At 37.7% G+C, this 23,506-nt stretch overlaps 2 protein-coding genes across 3 annotated transcripts in view; one reads left to right on the forward strand and one right to left on the reverse strand.

The window, feature by feature from the left end:
• The window catches only part of LOC131427346 (mucin-2), a 96,937-nt gene extending 96,671 nt beyond the window's left edge, over positions 1-266 (reverse strand). For both annotated transcript variants that reach the window (XM_058590461.1, XM_058590460.1), the window contains exon 1: positions 28-266. The gene's annotated coding sequence lies outside the window, so the exon portion shown is untranslated. The remainder of the gene's footprint in view (positions 1-27) is intronic.
• The window catches only part of LOC131428749 (gustatory receptor for sugar taste 64a-like), a 76,392-nt gene that overhangs the window by 8,272 nt on the left and 44,614 nt on the right, over positions 1-23,506 (forward strand). The gene's annotated exons all lie outside the window — the stretch shown is intronic.

The raw sequence follows: 23,506 nt of genomic DNA on the forward strand, positions 1-23,506 counted from the left end.
TAAATTTAAAAAAAACGTTCAACTCACATTCCAAGAAATAAATCCTCAACTGCACACAGAAACACTGTCACACTTGTCCGTTTGTTCACAATATTCAGTAAGAATGTCACTGTGCACTCAATTTCCAGTTCTTAGTCAAAAACAGTCCATCGATCTAGTACGCTAGATCCGTTTATTATCCTTATGGTCGTTTAGTTCGCAGGGCCACACTTCGGATTGACGCCTACTCAGCTCATTGATAACCGCACAAATCAAAAGAACCCGTGTCCGTGTGACAACTAAAAGACTTCAGCAGGCTGACATAACTTAAATACATTTTCGCTGTCCGATGCGCACCCATAAAGGCGATCTTCAAATCCGACCTAGTCCCCACCTCCATCCTTCCAAGCCGAACGATCACCGTGCAAGGTACATCTTCTTGCGCGGTGCTGGCGCTCTATATGGGTTCAGGTCGATCGGGTACAGATCCTCGCGGTGACACCACCACGATCTCTCATTCTCGCCCCGTAAAGATGCTTCCACCAGGCTGAAACTCTCACTCTCGTTAGGGATGCACGCCGCGATTATCTCATCGGCGCTGGCGCTGGCGAAGCCGGTTTTACAATACGCGCCCCTATCAAGAACTCCAAAACAGCGTCAAGCGCGAAGTGAGAGCGAAAGTACAGTGGAAGTTTCACGTGAGCGAGTGCTTCACTTCGTGACGATGCGTGAGCGTAACTCGATGTTGACGAAGGCTTCGGCGGCATCGGTTGGGGTTATGGTTGCCATTTTCGGGCCGTCCACACGAGAGCGACACGTGCTCTGTTATTGTCAAATAGTTAAGCCGGGTACACTGGATCGCGCCACTACGGCCTAGTGCCGGAATGGATAAGCCAAGTGCAGGATGTTGATCAACCAAGCAGCTTGGTGTAATCGTTGATGAGCTCTGGTTTGGAGATTTTCGAACAAAGTATTCACAGAATAGAGTATGTTACATTTGTTGTATTATAGCATCTCGATATCTTACTTAGAAGGCATTTACTTTGGTGGAACTTGACATTGAACTGTTACACAAAATAATACCCGAATCAAGCTCACAATAATTTCCGCCATCGTACTCTACATCTTTCTACACGAAATAAGGTCTTATCAACGTTGAGAGAAAAACAAATCAACCCCAGCTACCAGAGATGAATACCGTTTCGGTTGGAGAAAAGGCCCGCAAGTTGGGAAACTATTATTAGCTATTCACTGCTATTATGGTTGAAAGCATCCGACACTTATTGTGTTCGTCGCTTATTCAAATGAATCTGAGTTAATTCACAGAAAAAAAACTCAGTGAAAAGGGATTTACCCTCTCGGCGGCTAACGCGTGACAGTGTTCGCAATTTTACGAGTGGCTCAATTTGATGGTCTCTTGGGAGATGCTCGGATGTGGTAACTGCATTGCATAAATTTAGTGGAGGATTGAGGTGCGACAACAAAACTGTCGACTAATTATGGACGCTCAAATTGATAGAAATTTTTAGGAGAAGCAAAACACGGGATTATCTTTAGATAGCTGCAACTTCTGTTTTAATTTAAAGTTGTTTTTAATTAGCACATCGATATTGAATAGAAAATTCATTTGCAAGTTTTTTTTTTTCAAATAGCGTCGAAACTAGGAGTTTTCTATGAAATTACATATACAAAACTCTTCAAAGCGTCAAATCAATTGAAACTAACTCACAAAGTTAGTTTCGATATGGTCATCCTGTATCCCATCGAATAATACATGAACAACCAAATCACTTAAACTGAAATTTAATAAAATCTACTGCTTCGCCAATACTAACGAATAATTTTTATAGCATCCATCAATTTAAGCTCTGGTCACTTTAACGTAAGGATTAGGACAAGTTCTCTGAGCTAGCTCAGCATCCGCCTTCAAATTGATGGCTTATAAGTTGCCACTTCGACTAGAATTCGTACTCTAGGCTTGCTAATGACCAGACAAGATGTGACTCATGGTTCGGTTCAAAGACGCAGCTAACTATTCGGTCCATACGAACTGGTTTTCGATTGAACCCGGACTACGCGACCATCTGCTGACATCTTCCCCGTGAGCAATCTCGACACCGGCAGCGATGAGTTGAGCGAAGATTTGATATTCATAACCGCGTCATACGCATCGTCGTTATCCGTTGTGAATAATGGAATGTGATTTGACGATTCCATGCAGGTTGGGTTGAAAATGTTAAAGTTTACATCTCACACAGTACCCAAAGCTTCGAACCAGTTCCCCTCGCTCGACAGTTTCTCATCGTTAGAAAATAAGGTTTTGAGCGCACAGTCTAAACGGACCTCCCATCGATATGCGATGAGTGGCTGTGGTTTTAGTAGGTGATGGTGATGGTGACAGGCGGGGGTATTACTTTGGCAAATGCCGACAATTTTGGTTGTGATCCTCACATCTCATCACCGCTTCCAGGGTTATAGGTGAGCTTTAAAAATCTTTTTTTGGTTGAAGTGCGGTAAGAATATCCTCGGGTGGCAAGCAACGATCTGCCAAAAGCAATGGACATTTAAACCTGTACATATTCGTAAAGGTTACAGTGATTTGTGTTCGAATAATCTGCATCGAACACCAATCCATCAAGTTAACCTTCCACATTGTTCTTCTCCCTAGCTAATTTGGGATAAATTCTGAGCTTTTTTTTAAAACTTGATCAGGTAAAATATTCCACTGGCATTTGTCAATGTCATCTTCAACCGTTTTTTTAGAACGATGCCTCTCGTCCTCAATGACCACAAATCGAAGCCATAATTACTTGAAGAACAAAGGGTAGTTTTCGGTGGCAGGATAATCAACTGTCGATAATGGACAATACATTGTTTGAGCAATGGCAATACTATTTGAAACAGTCAACGATTCGAATATTGCGAAATCCTTTAGCGCAGGGACGGTGAAACAGATTTCACTCAGGTGTGAAGTGAAAAAGTGTTTAAGATAAATTGCAGGGGGCGGGGGGAGTGTGGGTGATAGAACTTTGAACCGCATTTCCAGGTGTGGAATCCCACAATTTCCAAGTGGCGTATTCAGTATACCCCCAATAAGGTTTCCGCTGTCCCTGCTTCAACATGTCTCGAATTTATTTCAGCTTCTCTGTACTCTATTCAATAGATCAATTAATACATATATTAGCAACGAAGTGAAGAAGTCAGAAAAATCATAAAATGGTTAACAATGGCACTGGTCACGAACAAAGGTTGCGGTTGACTAAGGAAGGGATGGAAGTTACTCCGATACTCGTTGTTCTCATAGATCGCTGGTACCACTGCACCTCCGCAAATAGCACTAGAGACAAACCCGTACCCAGTTTTTCGTTTCTAGAGGGCCCTCGATTTGGTTATCCCTTTATGGGCTACTTTGGCCGAAGGTGGGTGGCTCCACACTTTCCATGCCGGACGAACTATGATACCTATGATACCCAAATGAACACTAGTAACGCTGTAGAAATCATCGGAATAATAGGTTCCCGTCTGTCCAGATGAACCAACGCTACGAGTATCTTCTATTGCAAATCCACCACACAATTTGACACTTGGGCAGGAAATGTGCATCACCCGGTAACCAGTCAATCATTGTTTAGTATCGGTATTTTGACATCCTACCAACTGCTTCTGTGTTTTTTCAATGTCTTCGTCAATGAAACTTCGGAAAATTTCGTATTGTATCCACTTTGGTCTTGGCTTTAATTATCTAGAAATGATATCGAAATGATTGGTCTACTAACACTAACTTTTTTTTAGTCGGTGTTGAACAGTCGTTCGCACCGCACGCGTATAGCTCTTGGCTCCTGGAATTTTTTTTTCTGGCTACCTAGAGTTTCATTGATTCAAGGCTTCAGTCTTTTTCAAGGCTACCTGAATCACTAACTAAGTGACTAAGTGATACAAAGAGTGATATTAGAGTGACTAAGTGATACAAAGAGTGATATTAGAGTGACTAAGAAATTAATCAGCCTTTTTTAAGGCTAGCTAGGAGTCTAATCGAAGACTAATTTAGCCTAGTTAATTTAATTTAAAATTTCATTAATTTCAAAAATGCCTGCGTCCAACCGGAAAGGCAACAAGCCTAAGGCTAAAAATAATTCAATACGGAATAAATCACAATCCGTTATTCAACATTTTTCTAATAACATTCACGATCTTATAGAATCTGAATGTAAAAATAAAAGACAACGGACGGATTTCCCTACCGTTGATCCTATGCCGTCTAACAATATTTACGAGATTCTTCCTGAATCCGATTGTAGCGACATAGAAGAAAATTCTTCAAAAATTCCCAAAATGGACGCTTGTCGTTCTGGGAAGAAACATCAATCTATGCCACCAGTGACGGTGATGATTTCCGACTTCAAAGCATTCCGTACTGAGCTTTCTACTTTTCTCCCGGAAGTAAAAGTCTCATTTCAAATCGGACGAAGAGGAGAATGTCGAGTCTTGGTGGATGGATTGGAAGATTACGAACGTCTTATTCGATATTTGTCCGAAAAACTTCATAAATTTTATTCATATGATATAAAATCAGACAGACCCTTCAAGGCTGTCTTGAAAGGATTATCAAATGATCAAAGTATTGATGAAATTAAAAATGAACTAAAAGAATTGCTTGGTTTTGCCCCTTCCCAAGTAATACTTATGAAAAAAAGAGCGAATGGTACTTCTAAACCACGCTCTGGAATTTCCCATGAACTTTACCTAATACACTTCAATCGAAGTGATGTAAACAATTTGAAAACTTTAGAAAAAGTACGTTTCATTTCCCACATTAAAATTCATTGGGAACATTATAAACGGCATAATCGTATTGCAAACTTAACGCAATGTCGTCGTTGCCAAGGCTTCGGTCATGGAACCAAAAATTGTCATATGGATATACGGTGTTTGAATTGTGGTAAATCGCATTCGAAAGACGCTTGTCCAATGAATGAAACCACTGATAAATTTTCATGTTCAAATTGCAATGGAAATCATAAATCCAATTATTTGAAATGTCCTGTCAGGGAAAAAATTTTAAACGCTCGTTCGCTTAGACAACAAGTCAAATCAACGACCTTAAATTTACAGAACATACCTGAAAATTCTTCTAAGGCACCTGCCAATTCGTCTTCTAACGAAAACAATTTATTGACAGGTAGATCGACCTCGTCATCATCTTCTTCTAATTTCACTTATGCTGGTATATTAGGTAGAAATCTATCTCCTATTTCTTCTAATGTAAATAATCAAAACACAGGACCGCCTTGCAGTTCTTCTTCTAACGAAAACAATTTATTAATAGGTAGACCGGCCAAATCATCTTCTTCTAATGGCAGTCTACCTACAAATATTCCTTCAATGCCATTCGCTTCTTTAAATGAAGTCGATTTAGGCGATATAACTGAAAATAAAATGATCTACCTACAAGATCAACTTTTTCAAATGATCATCCAAATGAATTCGACTTCATCACTTTTTGAAGCATTTCAAATCGGATGGAAATTTGCAAATAATATTATAATGAATTTAAAATTTAACAGTGATGTTAAATAATTATTTGAATATTTTAAATTGGAATGCTCGATCTTTGAAATCGAGTGAAGATGAATTTTATAATTTTCTCAAAGTTCACAAAATTCATATTGCCATTGTGACAGAAACTTTTCTTAAACCAAATGTAAAATTGAAAAGTAATCCACATTATGTGGTTCATCGATTTGACAGGTTTACTGGAATTGGTGGTGGAGTTGCCATTTTTGTCCAACGGCAAATTAAACATCGAATTTTACCTTCTTTCAATACTAAAGTTATTGAAAGCTTGGGAATCGAAGTTGAAACCATTCATGGAATTTATTTCATCGCTGGAGCATATTTGCCATTCCAATGCACCGGCGAACAATTAAATTTCTTTAAAGGCGATTTGCAAAAACTTACAAGATATCGATCGAAATTTTTCGTAATAGGGGACTTAAATGCTAAGCATGTCCAGTGGAATTGTAGGCAAAATAACAGTAATGGTAAAATACTTCATAATCAACTCTCAGCTGGTTACTTTACAGTTCTTCATCCCAGTAATCCTACTTGTTTCTCTTCCGTGAAAAACCCGTCTACAATTGATCTGGTTCTAACAGATCAAAGTCACATTTGTAGTGAACCGATTACTCATGCTGATTTTGACTCAGATCATCTTCCTGTAACATTCAGACTTTCCAACGAAGCTATAATTAATCCAATTAGTTCTATTTTCAACTATCATAGAGCAAATTGGTTGGATTACAGATCTCACATTGAAAATCATGTGGATCATGAAACTATTTTAGAAAATTCTGCGGATATCGACACAGCAATTGATAATTTGAATCATTATATTATCGAAGCTAGAAATCTTTCAGTTCCCAAAGCTCAAACTAAATTAAATTCTCCTATCATCGATGACAATCTTCAACTGCTCATTCGGTTGAAGAATGTTCGTCGACGACAATATCAACGTTCTCGTGATCCTGCTATGAAAAACATAGTTAAGGATTTACAAAAAGAAATTAAACATAGATTTACTCTTTTGCGAAATGAAAATTTCGCTAAAGAAGTTGAACAAATTAAACCATATTCTAAACCTTTCTGGAAACTTTCTAAGGTTCTTAAGAAACCTCAGAAACCTATTCCTGCTCTCAAGGAAGGAAATCAAATACTTCTTACAAATGGCGAAAAAGCTCAAAAACTTGCTCAGCAGTTCGAGAGTGTCCACAATTTTAATTTGAACGTTGTGAGTCCTATTGAAAATGAAGTCTCACTGAAATATGATCATATTTCAACCCAAGTGTTATCACACGATGACATTATTGAGACGAATTTTGATGAAATTAAATCAATTATTAGGAAACTCAAAAACATGAAGGCTCCTGGTAATGATGGAATTTTTAATATTCTTATTAAAAATCTTCCCGATGTTGCCTTGAGACTCCTGGTTAAAATTTTCAACAAGTGTTTTTCATTAGCTTACTTCCCAAAAGGATGGAAAAACGCTAAAGTAATTCCTATCCTAAAACCTGATAAAAACCCAGCAGAAACATCAAGTTATCGCCCAATTAGCTTACTTTCTTCTATCAGTAAACTTTTTGAAAAAATTATCTTGTTAAGAATGATGACTCATATAAATGAGAATTCAATTTTTTTACCAGAGCAGTTTGGATTTCGTCATGAACATTCAACTACTCATCAACTTGTAAGAGTTACGAACATGATAAAAACAAATAAATCTTCTGGGTTATCCACTGGAGTTGCTCTTCTAGACATAGAAAAAGCATTCGACAGTGTTTGGCACAAAGGTTTAATAGCAAAAATGTCTGATTTCCAGTTTCCTATTTATTTGATCAAAATGATTCAAAATTATTTAACTGATCGTACTCTTCAGGTTAGCTATCAGAATTGTAAATCTGAATTGCTACCCGTACGAGCCGGTGTTCCGCAGGGTTCGAGTGTAGCTCCAATCTTGTATAATATTTTCACTTCTGATCTTCCAAATCTACCCGTTGGTTGTCAGAAATCGCTATTCTGTGACGACACAAGTCTGTTAGCCACAGGTAGAAATCTAAGAGTGATCTGCAGTCGCCTACAAAGAAGTTTAAATATTTTCAGTGATTATCTGTCAAAATGGAAAATTAAACCAAATGCAGCAAAAACGCAATTAATTATCTTTCCTCACAAGCCAAGAGCTTCTTTTCTTAAACCAAACAATAATCACATTCTCAAATTGAATGGCTTGGAATTGACATGGTCTGATCAAGCTAAATACTTAGGTTTAACGTATGACAAAAAACTCACTTTCAAGGATCACATTGAAGGAATCCAGGCAAAGTGTAATAAATATATTAAATGTTTATATCCTCTTATAAACAGAAATTCTAAGCTCTGTCTAAAAAACAAATTGTTAATTTATAAACAAATTTTCAGACCAGCCATGCTTTATGCGGTACCAATTTGGTCAAGCTGTTGTTCCACCAGGAAGAAAACGCTTCAAAGGATTCAGAATAAAATTCTGAAAATGATTCTGAAGCGTCCTCCCTGGTTTAGTACAAATGAGTTACACAGACTCACAAATATAGAACCATTAGATGTAATGTCACATAATATTATAAGCAAATTCCGACAAAAATCGATGCAATCTTCAATTGAATCGATTCGCTCTCTGTATTAGTTAGTAAGTTAGTATATAAGTTCCTTTTCCCCATTACACAATACAAGTAGGTTTAGAATTTTCCCTACACAAAAATCTCAGAATTGCGGAAGCAAATGATGTCTTCATGGTAATAACCAAATCATATATATATATAACAGGGCTGAAAAGTCACCACTTGTGGCTGAACACCCAATTTAAATCTTAATAATTTAATTTTAACTCATATTCCAATAAATAGTTATTTAATTAAAAAAAAAAAACACTAACTTTTCTAATCTGCTCTAATTGTTTCTCTCTTTGTCGATGTTACACATGAGAGTATAACAGAAGATTTATAAACAAGATAAAAAATATGCACTCAATCTACAATTTTGAATGTGGGAAATAATTGTATGCATTTTTTTGCATCCGCATAGAAGAGAATGAATGATGATTGGTGAGTGAGTGGAGCATTAGTATGGAGTGAAAGTAACGAATGTTTGAGAAAGTACCAAGCATTCTACAATGAGAGAGCAACATTTAACATACAACTAAACTGCTAGGTGTGTACAGTGGCGGCAAGTTCCATGAAATATTGGGGGGGGGGGCACGAAAAATATTACTACAGATCATTAAATTTTGCCTCAAATGAAAAGTTTTTAAGATCCAGCGTCGGAAATACATAGTGCTTAAAATTTGAAACCGTCGTATAAGTTTATGTATGGGAAGATGGGATAAAACTACCTCCGAGGCATAATGCACCTTTTGCTTTTCTCAAAAGTTACCAATTTTTTTCACTGAAATTTTAATGAAACTGAAAGTCCGCCATAACAACAGATTACTATAAAATTTTGGTAGCGATGGTTTAATCATATCTGGAAAACTTAAAAAAAACAATTATGTCTCTGTTATAAGTAATTTTTGATGTTCGTTCCATAGTAATATTCTAGGGTGAGAAAGACGATTTTAATTTTGTAACCAGTGAACTTCTTTACCACTCATTCGGGTTTCTAAAATAAGTTCTAATACAGACGATGTATTTGCAATTTTATAGAAAAATCGTCAAATTTATCGTCTCATATTTTTGGGGGCAGAACGACTCGAATTGTGTGAGGCAAAATGCTCAAGAATTTGCTTACAACAATTATCCATAAGTTATCAATTTAATGAATAATAGTGAACAATCTTCCACTTCGCAAATATTTCGTCAACGAAAAGTCTGAAGCTTTCTTTAAAGAAGAAGAAGAAACTTTATGAGGGTGCATATTGCCCCGTGGTTGTCATGAGCTTCAATCCGTTGTTTTGATGGATTACCCGTTGTTTAAGATCATCCTGCCTCTTTGTTCAGATAATCGTCACTTCGCGTAATTTAGAATGTATATTTTTCATGTTTTCCACAATCGAGCGTCATGCCCCGCATATATATCAATAGACAATTTTCAAGGGGTTTAGAAAATAAAATATTTCGTGTATTTTTTTATGTATTCAGCTAGTATTTGTACGTAATTTTGAGAAATAATGATTACAGAAAATTGCATGAAACTCTTCCGTTTTATTCTCTATAGTTAAAATATAGCTACATTTCCTTAGGGGGTCATTTTACCCCATCTACCCCTATCTCTATGGTTTTGATTAGAGTTTGCCTACCGCACAGATAGGAACATTGACAGAAGGCATCATTGATCGTACTGTGTGCAATGAATTGAGCTTCAAATAAAAGCCATTCTCCGCAATGATCTAGCCTGGTGTCGAGAATGACACCTAAATTGTCAACCGAGAAGTTCGTTTAGCTGTATCCGTCATCATCTAGTATTCGGAAATAGTAGAAAAAGGCCGTAGAATTTTATGGAATTAATGAAATTAATTACAGTTAGCTCAAAACTATTTCAATTTTTGAGTCCTATTAGATGATGGCCATACAAACTTACTTTGGTTTCACCGGTTTTCGATCTCAGATTCGCAAGCAACACCACCACCAGAGCAACCACCAAAACGAAACTCACATCGATTTGTCAGAGAAAAAAATTAAAGGCCTTTTTTGTAGCCCTTAGTTAGGTCAACACACCTATTTTAGTGATTTTACAACTTTTTGATCCTACCAGAAAAGTAATTTCCTCCTAAATAAGGAGTGTATCGATAAGTAGTTAGCAACATTCAAACAGTTATTACTCTGAAATGGCTTTTTTTGCAGCGTGTTTTGCGGTGACATGTTTGTTTACATGTCAATAACAGCTGCGCAATCGATTGGTTTCGGTACGGTATATCGTTTCAATCATGAGTCGAATTGATCCGGAAACGCGAAAGAAAATTCTGCACACTTGGTGCTCAGAAAGTGGTGTAACGTACAACGAAATTGCAAAACGGGTGAAAGTGCACCACACCAGTGTCAAAAATATTATCGAGAAGTTCGGTAAGACCCTTTCCATGAAGGATTTGCCCCGATCCGGTAGGAAAACGGGTCCCAGCCAGCCTGGCCGAGACTTAAAAGTGGTTTTGGTACATCAGGAAAAACCCATCCGCGTCGACGCGGGATTTGGCCAAGCAGTTCAACACCAGCATCGGGATGATTCAACGGATCAAAGTTCGGAACTCCCTGAAAACGTACAAGAAACAGAAGGTGCCGAAAAAGTCCCTTATACAGCAAGTTCAGGCCAAAACAAGAGCGCGAAAACTGTATAACCAGAATAAAGACGACGAAACCTACGCCAAGGAAGACTCTCGAGCGCTACCCGGACCGCAATATTATACGAAATCGGTGTACCAGGACCTAAACGACGCTGACACCACGGTGGCGATGGAAAAGTTTGACAGAAGGTGTAGGTCTGGCAAGCAATATGTACCTGTGGTTTTTGCGGTCGTCGATTTTCTTTACGAAGGGCACAATTAATGCCAAGGTGTACGAGGAAGAATGTTTGAAGAAGAGAATGCTGCCACTGTACAGAAAGTATAAGGCTCCTCCTCTCTTCTGGCCGGATTTGGTTTCAGCCCACTACGCCAACTCCGTTCTACAGTGGCTGTCAAAAAATAATGTACAATTCGTGGAAAATGACATCAACCCACCGAACTGCCCGGATTTTCGACCAATTGAAAGGTATTAAGCAATTGTCAAGCGGCACTTTCGGAAGGAATGTACAGTGTACCAAAACATGCAGGAGTTCAAAAAAAAAACTGGACAGCTGCCACCAGGAAAGTCACAAAAGTAACTGTGCAGAATTTAATGAAGAATGTCAAGTCTAATCTGCGAGCATTTCACAGAAACTAGGATTTTCTTCAATATAATCAGTGAAATGCATAAAAATGTAATTTTTCTACAATATATCGAAAACTGATGTCAAAATATGTTTTTTTTTCGCTTTTTAATTCAATAATCAATATTTCTAACTACTTTTTGATACACTCCTCCGCGACGTCAATGATCTCTTCGTGCGAGTTGAATTTGATAGGCAATATTTTCAGATTTCTATTACACATAATAGTTCGAGGAAGCCAAGTCAGGCGAATAGAATGGAAGTGGAGGCATTTGCCACCTGAAGTCGTTGATTTCAGTAATAGATGCATCTTGTGTACAGGCATTTTTACTTGAAAACTTCTTGGGAGGCCTTCAATTACTCTAATAATGCGCACTAATACTGATGTTCGTTTTCTTTTTTTGAGGTATTTCTCGGAAACAGTGTCATAACCATCCCAGAAAATCGATGTCATGTTCTTTTCGATCTATTGATCCTGCCTTAGTTGTTTTAGAGCTCTCGTGCCGGCCGTAGGTCTTGTACACGCTGAATCGTACTCAAGTTTGTACACAAGCATTGTTCGAAATTTTTATCCATCCTCCCGTTAATTCCGAAGTTCCCGTTTGAAGCTAGTTTTGTACTCTATTTCTAGCACTCTCGAAACCGGAATACAGTTACCGATATAGACGAAGTTGGTTCGAATGACCAGTCACTAATATGATCTGCAAATAAGAACAGTGTTGAGTCCAATTTTTTTTTTTTTCGAATATTCTAATTTGGTCGCATCTTCGACCTTGGCGACCTAGGCAACCGCCTATGTCTTTATCCGGCCCTGAAGTTGATTCCTTTTTTTTTGAAATTTTGACCATTGTTTGCGGTACTTCCGGAACTAGAGTTCGAGGACCGGTAAGGCCGAAGTCAGTTTGATTGGTCAGTAACTAACACAAATTGGAGCAGCTTTGGCGTTTTTTGCACCATTGCTCTGAATAACGTTTTGAGTTTATTGTGATCACCATTATGGCTTGACCGATTTACACACACTCAGATTCTAATGAAAGGTCTTCTGATCGCATACAAAGTTGCTGAAATTCATCCCGATCCGGAATTACGGGGAATGTCTTCAAAATTTCACACCGTCATTAAGATTATCGAAACAATGGCAGCCTGGAAAGAGTTGTTTCATTCGAGGGAAATGGAAATAAAGTTGTCACCGCCATCGTTGCCTCACATACACATTGAACAGGATCAAAAAGGAGAGATTGCTTCTGGTTAAAAACAAAGTCTTTATATTACATTCCTGTAGTGGAATTTGACCTTCTGTTTCAACAGACTTCGCAGCCGATTCAGAGTGTACAGAACCATTGCATGGCTGGTGCTACGATTTTACTGACCCTACTAATCCTTCCAGGTCGGGGCTCGAACATACGACCACTGGTTTGTAATACCAGTGCCCTATGCATTGAACCGCCAACCCGGGACTGCCAGAGATTGCTTCTGGTTGCTTCAGACGTAAACCGGGATTCTTATATGAAAACATTTTATGATCAAAAGGATTCAAATCGTGGGCAATAAATCTTCTCAGAAGGAAATAAATCGTGGTCAGAAAATGCGTTACTTGGGGAATGTATTTCATTCAAAACTCGTTACTCAGATTTTCTACTCTAACCGGATAATCTAATATATGCGAGAATATGAGTTACAGAAGGTTTTTCTATTATCATCCATTTCTTCTTGTTTTCTAGAAGCAAACTTCGTCAATATAATTTATCAAAGTACTTAAAACTGCTTATTTAGGCTTACCGTGCAAATTCGAAAATGTTACTTGGATGTAATAAAACAACCATATTATATTGCTATACAATTTTCAGAAAACGAAATTAAACATATAATGAGCATAGATAAAAAGCAATACACATCTGAAACACCAATCACCAATAGATCAAACATGTTTATTTGAATCGTTGAGCGTTCTAGAGAAGTACCTCGTGCGCAAACTCGATGTTTAAATATATGCTCAAACATAAGCTCACGCACGTGTGTACAAGTTTAAAATGAACTTGCGCACTTAAAACTGTACACAATTTCAACACAGTGCATGTTTTCTTGAAGACTGATTGCCGGGGGATCGCTGTGTTCTCTGTCGTATATTAGTGGATACAGGCATCATCAACAGTTACCAATCAACACCAAAAATTCATTCAATTTCATCTGCAGACTCTTACCTAAAATGTGTCGTGTGCGTTCAGTACTAATCCTTGAGGCGTCTATTTGGTCAATCACTGTTACTTTCCAGTCCGGTTCTGTGTAACCGCATCGCAGGGCATGGGAATTCGGGCTTCATCTGCAGCGAAGTTTCAGCAAACACGAGTCTTTCGAAACCTCTATTTCTCGGTGTAATCCAAACAAAATCTTTTACAAGAGAACGAAAATCTTTTTTTTTCTGTACTCAAGAACCAGCTGCCAAATTAAAACAAATGGCTATACGCGCTGAAATTTAACATGGCTTTAAATATGAATGGATGAATGATGAAAGGGCCAATTTCGAGAGGAGCCAGTTCCATTTTTCGTATGTCCGCTAATTCCTTTTCACAGGGTTTCCTGGCCAGTGTCTGAACTTGATTGCACATGAAATGGGACAACTGCAAAATTGGAAACAATAAAAAAGTGTCACAAAACAACCGATCCTTATCGATGAAATTATAATTTGCAAAAAGATTAAAAGAGTCATTAAAAGTTTTACTACTGAGAGGCAGTGTTGCGAAAATATCAAATAATCAAATCTCACCGCTGCAGAAAATCATGCGCGATTTTCGACAGCGATTATCACTATCTACAATATCAATGATAATTGTGATCACTCGAAGTGAGTATGGAAAATATCACACCCCGTCCAATATCACCATAGTGATGTTTCGTAAACTCACACATGATTATAAATTATCATCATTGAAAATCATTCTCACAATTATCAGCCATGCAAAGATTTTCACTATCACATGGTGATATTCAATGAGGTGAGTGAAGTTTTGAAAATCAATTTCAACCAAATCTTATCATGCAGTATGATTATTTTTGGAATGGGTGGTGTCGAATCTCGATGTCTGAAGTAATTTGAAATTGTTGATAGTGAAATTCGGTTCGTAAAAATTCATCTAAACCCATGGCAATATGGATATTTTTGAAACGGGTATGATGAGTAGATGTTAAATATCGATGTCTGGAGTCATTTTGAAATCCAAGATGGCGGCTCTCGGATCATGAAAATTCATCTGAAACCATGCAATATGGGTATTTTTGGAACGGGTACGATGAGTAGATGTTGAATATTGGTGGCTGAAGTGATTTTGAAATCCAAGATGGCGGCTTTCGGTTCATGAAAATTCATCTGAAACCATACAATATGGGTATTTTTGGAACGGGTACGATGAGTAGATGTTGAATATTGGTGTCTGAAGTGATTTTGAAATCCAAGATGGCGGCTTTCGGTTCATGAAAATTCATCTGAAACCATGCAATATGGGTATTTTTGAAACGGGTACGATGAGTAGATGTTGAATATGGGTGTCTGGAGTCATTTTGAAATCCAACATGGTGGCTCTCGGTTCATGAAAATTCAACTAAACCCATGCAATATGGGTATTTTTGGAACGGGTATGATGAGTAGATGTTGAATATTGATGTCTGGAGTCATTTTGAAATCCAAGATGGCGGCTTTCGGTTCATGAAAATTCATCTAAACCCATGCAATATGGGTATTTTTGGAACGGGTATGATGAGTAGATGTTGAATATTGGTGTCTGAAGTGATTTTGAAATCCAAGATGGCGGCTTTCGGTTCATGAAAATTCATCTGAAACCATGCAATATGGGTATTTTTGAAACGGGTACGATGAGTAGATGTTGAATATGGGTGTCTGGAGTCATTTTGAAATCCAACATGGTGGCTCTCGGTTCATGAAAATTCAACTAAACCCATGCAATATGGGTATTTTTGGAACGGGTACGATGAGTAGATGTTGAATATTGGTGTCTGAAGTGATTTTGAAATCCAAGATGGCGGCTTTCGGTTCATGAAAATTCATCTGAAACCATACAATATGGGTATTTTTGGAACGGGTACGATGAGTAGATGTTGAATATGGGTGTCTGGAGTCATTTTGAAATCCAACATGGTGGCTCTCGGTTCATGAAAATTCAACTAAACCCATGCAATATGGGTATTTTTGGAACGGGTACGATGAGTAGATGTTGAATATTGGTGTCTGAAGTGATTTTGAAATCCAAGATGGCGGCTTTCGGTTCATGAAAATTCATCTGAAACCATGCAATATGGGTATTTTTGAAACGGGTACGATGAGTAGATGTTGAATATGGGTGTCTGGAGTCATTTTGAAATCCAACATGGTGGCTCTCGGTTCATGAAAATTCAACTAAACCCATGCAATATGGGTATTTTTGGAACGGGTACGATGAGTAGATGTTGAATATTGGTGTCTGAAGTGATTATGAAATCCAAGATGGCGGCTTTCGGTTCATGAAAATTCATCTGAAACCATGCAATATGGGTATTTTTGAAACGGGTACGATGAGTAGATGTTGAATATGGGTGTCTGGAGTCATTTTGAAATCCAACATGGTGGCTCTCGGTTCATGAAAATTCAACTAAACCCATGCAATATGGGTATTTTTGGAACGGGTATGATGAGTAGATGTTGAATATTGATGTCTGGAGTCATTTTGAAATCCAAGATGGCGGCTTTCGGTTCATGAAAATTCATCTAAACCCATGCAATATGGGTATTTTTGGAACGGGTATGATGAGTAGATGTTGAATATTGGTGTCTGAAGTGATTTTGAAATCCAAGATGGCGGCTTTCGGTTCATGAAAATTCATCTGAAACCATGCAATATGGGTATTTTTGAAACGGGTACGATGAGTAGATGTTGAATATGGGTGTCTGGAGTCATTTTGAAATCCAACATGGTGGCTCTCGGTTCATGAAAATTCAACTAAACCCATGCAATATGGGTATTTTTGGAACGGGTACGATGAGTAGATGTTGAATATTGGTGTCTGAAGTGATTTTGAAATCCAAGATGGCGGCTTTCGGTTCATGAAAATTCATCTGAAACCATACAATATGGGTATTTTTGGAACGGGTACGATGAGTAGATGTTGAATATGGGTGTCTGGAGTCATTTTGAAATCCAAGATGGCGGCTTTCGGTTCATGAAAATTCATCTAAACCCATGCAATATGGGTATTTTTGGAACGGGTATGATGAGTAGATGTTGAATATTGGTGTCTGAAGCAGTGTTGGCATTATCATTCTCAAAATATCAAAAATCAGTTATTATAGCCGATAATAATTGTTGGTGATTATCACTTACAAAATCATCGCCGAACATCATGAAGAAAATCATTTGATATTCTGAGAATGATATTAGAAAACGATTATCACTTAATATCGGTGTGCGAAATTTTCAAAACATCAAATATCACCGCTGAGTATGGGGGAAATCATCACCCGTTCAATCTCACTTTAGCGATGTTTCGTAAACTCACACATGATTATCATTCAAAAGCATTATCACGATTATCACCCATGCGCGATTTTCACTACCACATGGTGATATTCCGTGAGGTGAGTGTGGTATTGAAAATCAATTTCAACCAAATCTTAACATGCAGTATGATTATTTTTGGAACGGGTGGTGTCGAAAATCATTGTCTGAAGTTATTTGAAATTGATGATAGTGAATTTCGGTTCGTAAAATTTTATCAAAACCCATGCAATATTGGTATTTTTGGAATGGGTATGATGAGTAGATGTTGATTATCGATGTCTGGAGTTATTTTGAAATCCAACATGGCGGCTCTCGGTTCATGAAAATTCAACTAAACCCATGCAATATGGGTATTTTTAGAACGGGTATGATGAGTAGGTGTTGAATATTGGTGTCTGGAGTCATTTTGAAATCCAAGATGGCGGCTCTCGGTTCATGAAAATTCAACGAAACCCATGCAATATGGGTGTTTTTAGAACGGGTATGATGAGTAGGTGTTGAATATTGATGTCTGGAGTCATTTTGAAATCCAACATGGCGGCTCTCGGTTCATGAAAATTCAACTAAACCCATGCAATATGGGTATTTTTGGAACGGGTATGATGAGTAGATGTTGAATATTGATGTCTGGAGTCATTTTGAAATCCAAGATGGCGGCTTTCGGTTCATGAAAATTCATCTAAACCCATGCAATATGGGTATTTTTGGAACGGGTATGATGAGTAGATGTTGAATATTGATGTCTGGAGTCATTTTGAAATCCAACATGGCGGCTCTCGGTTCATGAAAATTCAACTAAACCCATGCAATATGGGTATTTTTGGAACGGGTATGATGAGTAGATGTTGAATATTGATGTCTGGAGTCATTTTGAAATCCAACATGGTGGCTCTCGGTCCATGAAAATTCAACTAAACCCATGCAATATGGGTATTTTTGGAACGGATATGATGAGTAGATGTTGAATATTGGTATCTGAAGTCATTTTGAAATAGAAGATGGCGGCTCTTGGTTCATGAAAATTCATCTGAAACCATGCAATATGGGTATTTTTGGAACGGGTATGATGAGTAGATGTTGAATATTGGTGTCTGAAGTGATTTTGAAATCCAACATGGTGGTTCTCGGTTCATGAAAATTCAACTAAACCCATGCAATATGGGTATTTTTGGAACGGGTATGATGAGTAGATGTTGAATATTGATGTCTGGAGTCATTTTAAAATCCAAGATGGCGGCTTTCGGTTCATGAAAATTCATCTAAACCCATGCAATATGGGTATTTTTGGAACGGGTATGATGAGTAGGTGTTGAATATTGATGTCTGGAGTCATTTTGAAATCCAACATGGCGGCTCTCGGTTCATGAAAATTCAACTAAACCCATGCAATATGGGTATTTTTGGAACGGGTATGATGAGTAGATGTTGAATATTGATGTCTGGAGTCATTTTGAAATCCAACATGGTGGCTCTCGGTCCATGAAAATTCAACTAAACCCATGCAATATGGGTATTTTTGGAACGGATATGATGAGTAGATGTTGAATATTGGTATCTGAAGTCATTTTGAAATAGAAGATGGCGGCTCTTGGTTCATGAAAATTCATCTGAAACCATGCAATATGGGTATTTTTGGAACGGGTATGATGAGTAGATGTTGAATATTGGTGTCTGAAGTGATTTTGAAATCCAACATGGTGGTTCTCGGTTCATGAAAATTCAACTAAACCCATGCAATATGGGTATTTTTGGAACGGATATGATGAGTAGATGTTGAATATTGGTGTCTGAAGTCATTTTGAAATAGAAGATGGCGGCTCTTGGTTCATGAAAATTCATCTGAAACCATGCAATATGGGTATTTTTGGAACGGGTATGATGAGTAGATGTTGAATATTGGTGTCTGAAGTGATTTTGAAATCCAACATGGTGGTTCTCGGTTCATGAAAATTCAACTAAACCCATGCAATATGGGTATTTTTGGAACGGGTATGATGAGTAGGTGTCGATTATCGATGTCTGGAGTCATTTTGATATCCAAAATGTGAACTTCTAGTTTATGAAAATTTTTCGAAAAATTTGAACTTAGTTTGTGTAGAACGCTCGTCGCGTGCGATTGTATTTCTTTGTTGCTCTGCGTTGTTTCGCTGTGTTTCGGTCGGATTTTTCTGCAGGTTCCAGTGTTGCATTCAATATTTTTGTTGTTAAAAACGGAGAAATGATGAATTTGAAAGAGGAAAGAAACTACAACTGATGCCAGAAGGGTGGACAGTGCATGGAAGTTCTTTTTTGGTGTTGGTATTTTATTCTCGTGAATGCAATCTATCACCGTGTTTTACCCACCAAAACTGAAGTGAAAACCACGGAGTTTTAACTTTTTCGGGAGTTGAGTGTCATCTAGCGGCAAGTAACACTCATCAATTAACCATTTACTATATATTAAATGGCATTAAGTGTGAATTGAAAATATTAAACGTCACCGTGATTGGTAGTATCTGCTACACAACCTTGTAATTTTGTCGCTATAATCTGCATCTCTAAATTCTAATTTCATAAGCTTGTAGGTCTACTAGAAGACAACTGTGCAGGCTATTGCGCATTAACGTCGATTTTGCAGTAATGTTTCCGACATTACTTACCGTTTGTTTATAGAGGTAATTTTTTTCAAATTTCGGATAAAAACGGACAATTTTCTTTGAAAAATTAGTGCAACACTTCGAGACGGTATTGTAGATTTGAATTCATTGTGCGAAAGCAGACATTTATTTAAGAATCACTATCAAAAATTTATCATCGACAGTTCTGCAAATATTGCACTTGAACCAATACTACTGTTCTAAAGCTTGGGAAAAGTAAGGAACTCGTTTGTTGAGCATTCTGGTAGTCGAATTGTTGACATCAAATTGGTTGCTGTCAACCAAATGATTGGCGATTGAAAACTAACACAATCCAATTATACATATTTTCGAAAATTTGCTATGTTTAATCTATCACTTCAAACAATTTTCTTACTTTCGTAGTATATTTTTATTGCTGATCTTGGATTTCAAAATGACTCCAGACATCAATATTCAACATCTACTCATCATACCCGTTCCAAAAATACCCATATTGCATGGGTTTAGATGAATTTTCATGAACCGAAAGCCGCCATCTTGGATTTCAAAATGACTCCAGACATCAATATTCAACATCTACTCATCATACCCGTTCCAAAAATACCCATATTGCATGGGTTTAGTTGAATTTTCATGAACCGAGAGCCACCATGTTGGATTTCAAAATGACTCCAGACACCCATATTCAACATCTACTCATCATACCCGTTCCAAAAATACCCATATTGCATGGGTTTAGTTGAATTTTCATGAACCGAGAGCCACCATGTTGGATTTCAAAAGACTCCAGACACCCATATTCAACATCTACTCATCGTACCCGTTCCAAAAATACCCATATTGCATGGTTTCAGATGAATTTTCATGAACCGAAAGCCGCCATCTTGGATTTCAAAATGACTCCAGACACCCATATTCAACATCTACTCATCATACCCGTTCCAAAAATACCCATATTGCATGGGTTTAGATGAATTTTCATGAACCGAAAGCCGCCATCTTGGATTTCAAAATGACTCCAGACATCAATATTCAACATCTACTCATCATACCCGTTCCAAAAATACCCATATTGCATGGGTTTAGATGAATTTTCATGAACCGAAAGCCGCCATCTTGGATTTCAAAATGACTCCAGACACCCATATTCAACATCTACTCATCATACCCATTCCAAAAATACCAATATTGCATGGGTTTTGATAAAATTTTACGAACCGAAATTCACTATCATCAATTTCAAATAACTTCAGACAATGATTTTCGACACCACCCGTTCCAAAAATAATCATACTGCATGTTAAGATTTGGTTGAAATTGATTTTCAATACCACACTCACCTCACGGAATATCACCATGTGGTAGTGAAAATCGCGCATGGGTGATAATCGTGATAATGCTTTTGAATGATAATCATGTGTGAGTTTACGAAACATCGCTAAAGTGAGATTGAACGGGTGATGATTTCCCCCATACTCAGCGGTGATATTTGATGTTTTGAAAATTTCGCACACCGATATTAAGTGATAATCGTTTTCTAATATCATTCTCAGAATATCAAATGATTTTCTTCATGATGTTCGGCGATGATTTTGTAAGTGATAATCACCAACAATTATTATCGGCGATAATAACTGATTTTTGATATTTTGAGAATGATAATGCCAACACTGCTCCAGACACCCATATTCAACATCTACTCATCATACCCGTTCCAAAAATACCCATATTGCATGGGTTTAGTTGAATTTTCATGAACCGAGAGCCACCATGTTGGATTTCAAAAGACTCCAGACACCCATATTCAACATCTACTCATCGTACCCGTTCCAAAAATACCCATATTGCATGGTTTCAGATGAATTTTCATGAACCGAAAGCCGCCATCTTGGATTTCAAAATCACTTCAGACACCAATATTCAACATCTACTCATCGTACCCGTTCCAAAAATACCCATATTGTATGGTTTCAGATGAATTTTCATGAACCGAAAGCCGCCATCTTGGATTTCAAAATCACTTCAGACACCAATATTCAACATCTACTCATCGTACCCGTTCCAAAAATACCCATATTGCATGGGTTTAGTTGAATTTTCATGAACCGAGAGCCACCATGTTGGATTTCAAAATGACTCCAGACACCCATATTCAACATCTACTCATCATACCCGTTCCAAAAATACCCATATTGCATGGGTTTAGATGAATTTTCATGAACCGAAAGCCGCCATCTTGGATTTCAAAATGACTCCAGACATCAATATTCAACATCTACTCATCATACCCGTTCCAAAAATACCCATATTGCATGGGTTTAGATGAATTTTCATGAACCGAAAGCCGCCATCTTGGATTTCAAAATGACTCCAGACATCAATATTCAACATCTACTCATCATACCCGTTCCAAAAATACCCATATTGCATGGGTTTAGTTGAATTTTCATGAACCGAGAGCCACCATGTTGGATTTCAAAATGACTCCAGACACCCATATTCAACATCTACTCATCATACCCGTTCCAAAAATACCCATATTGCATGGGTTTAGTTGAATTTTCATGAACCGAGAGCCACCATGTTGGATTTCAAAAGACTCCAGACACCCATATTCAACATCTACTCATCGTACCCGTTCCAAAAATACCCATATTGCATGGTTTCAGATGAATTTTCATGAACCGAAAGCCGCCATCTTGGATTTCAAAATCACTTCAGACACCAATATTCAACATCTACTCATCGTACCCGTTCCAAAAATACCCATATTGTATGGTTTCAGATGAATTTTCATGAACCGAAAGCCGCCATCTTGGATTTCAAAATCACTTCAGACACCAATATTCAACATCTACTCATCGTACCCGTTCCAAAAATACCCATATTGCATGGGTTTAGTTGAATTTTCATGAACCGAGAGCCACCATGTTGGATTTCAAAATGACTCCAGACACCCATATTCAACATCTACTCATCGTACCCGTTTCAAAAATACCCATATTGCATGGTTTCAGATGAATTTTCATGAACCGAAAGCCGCCATCTTGGATTTCAAAATCACTTCAGACACCAATATTCAACATCTACTCATCATACCCGTTCCAAAAATACCCATATTGCATGGGTTTAGATGAATTTTCATGAACCGAAAGCCGCCATCTTGGATTTCAAAATGACTCCAGACACCCATATTCAACATCTACTCATCGTACCCGTTCCAAAAATACCCATATTGTATGGTTTCAGATGAATTTTCATGAACCGAAAGCCGCCATCTTGGATTTCAAAATCACTTCAGACACCAATATTCAACATCTACTCATCGTACCCGTTCCAAAAATACCCATATTGCATGGGTTTAGTTGAATTTTCATGAACCGAGAGCCACCATGTTGGATTTCAAAATGACTCCAGACACCCATATTCAACATCTACTCATCGTACCCGTTTCAAAAATACCCATATTGCATGGTTTCAGATGAATTTTCATGAACCGAAAGCCGCCATCTTGGATTTCAAAATCACTTCAGACACCAATATTCAACATCTACTCATCATACCCGTTCCAAAAATACCCATATTGCATGGGTTTAGATGAATTTTCATGAACCGAAAGCCGCCATCTTGGATTTCAAAATGACTCCAGACATCAATATTCAACATCTACTCATCATACCCGTTCCAAAAATACCCATATTGCATGGGTTTAGTTGAATTTTCATGAACCGAGAGCCACCATGTTGGATTTCAAAATGACTCCAGACACCCATATTCAACATCTACTCATCGTACCCGTTTCAAAAATACCCATATTGCATGGTTTCAGATGAATTTTCATGAACCGAAAGCCGCCATCTTGGATTTCAAAATCACTTCAGACACCAATATTCAACATCTACTCATCGTACCCGTTCCAAAAATACCCATATTGCA

Source organism: Malaya genurostris, chromosome 2 (genome assembly GCF_030247185.1).
Source record: "Malaya genurostris strain Urasoe2022 chromosome 2, Malgen_1.1, whole genome shotgun sequence".
Lineage (NCBI taxonomy): Eukaryota > Metazoa > Arthropoda > Insecta > Diptera > Culicidae > Malaya > Malaya genurostris.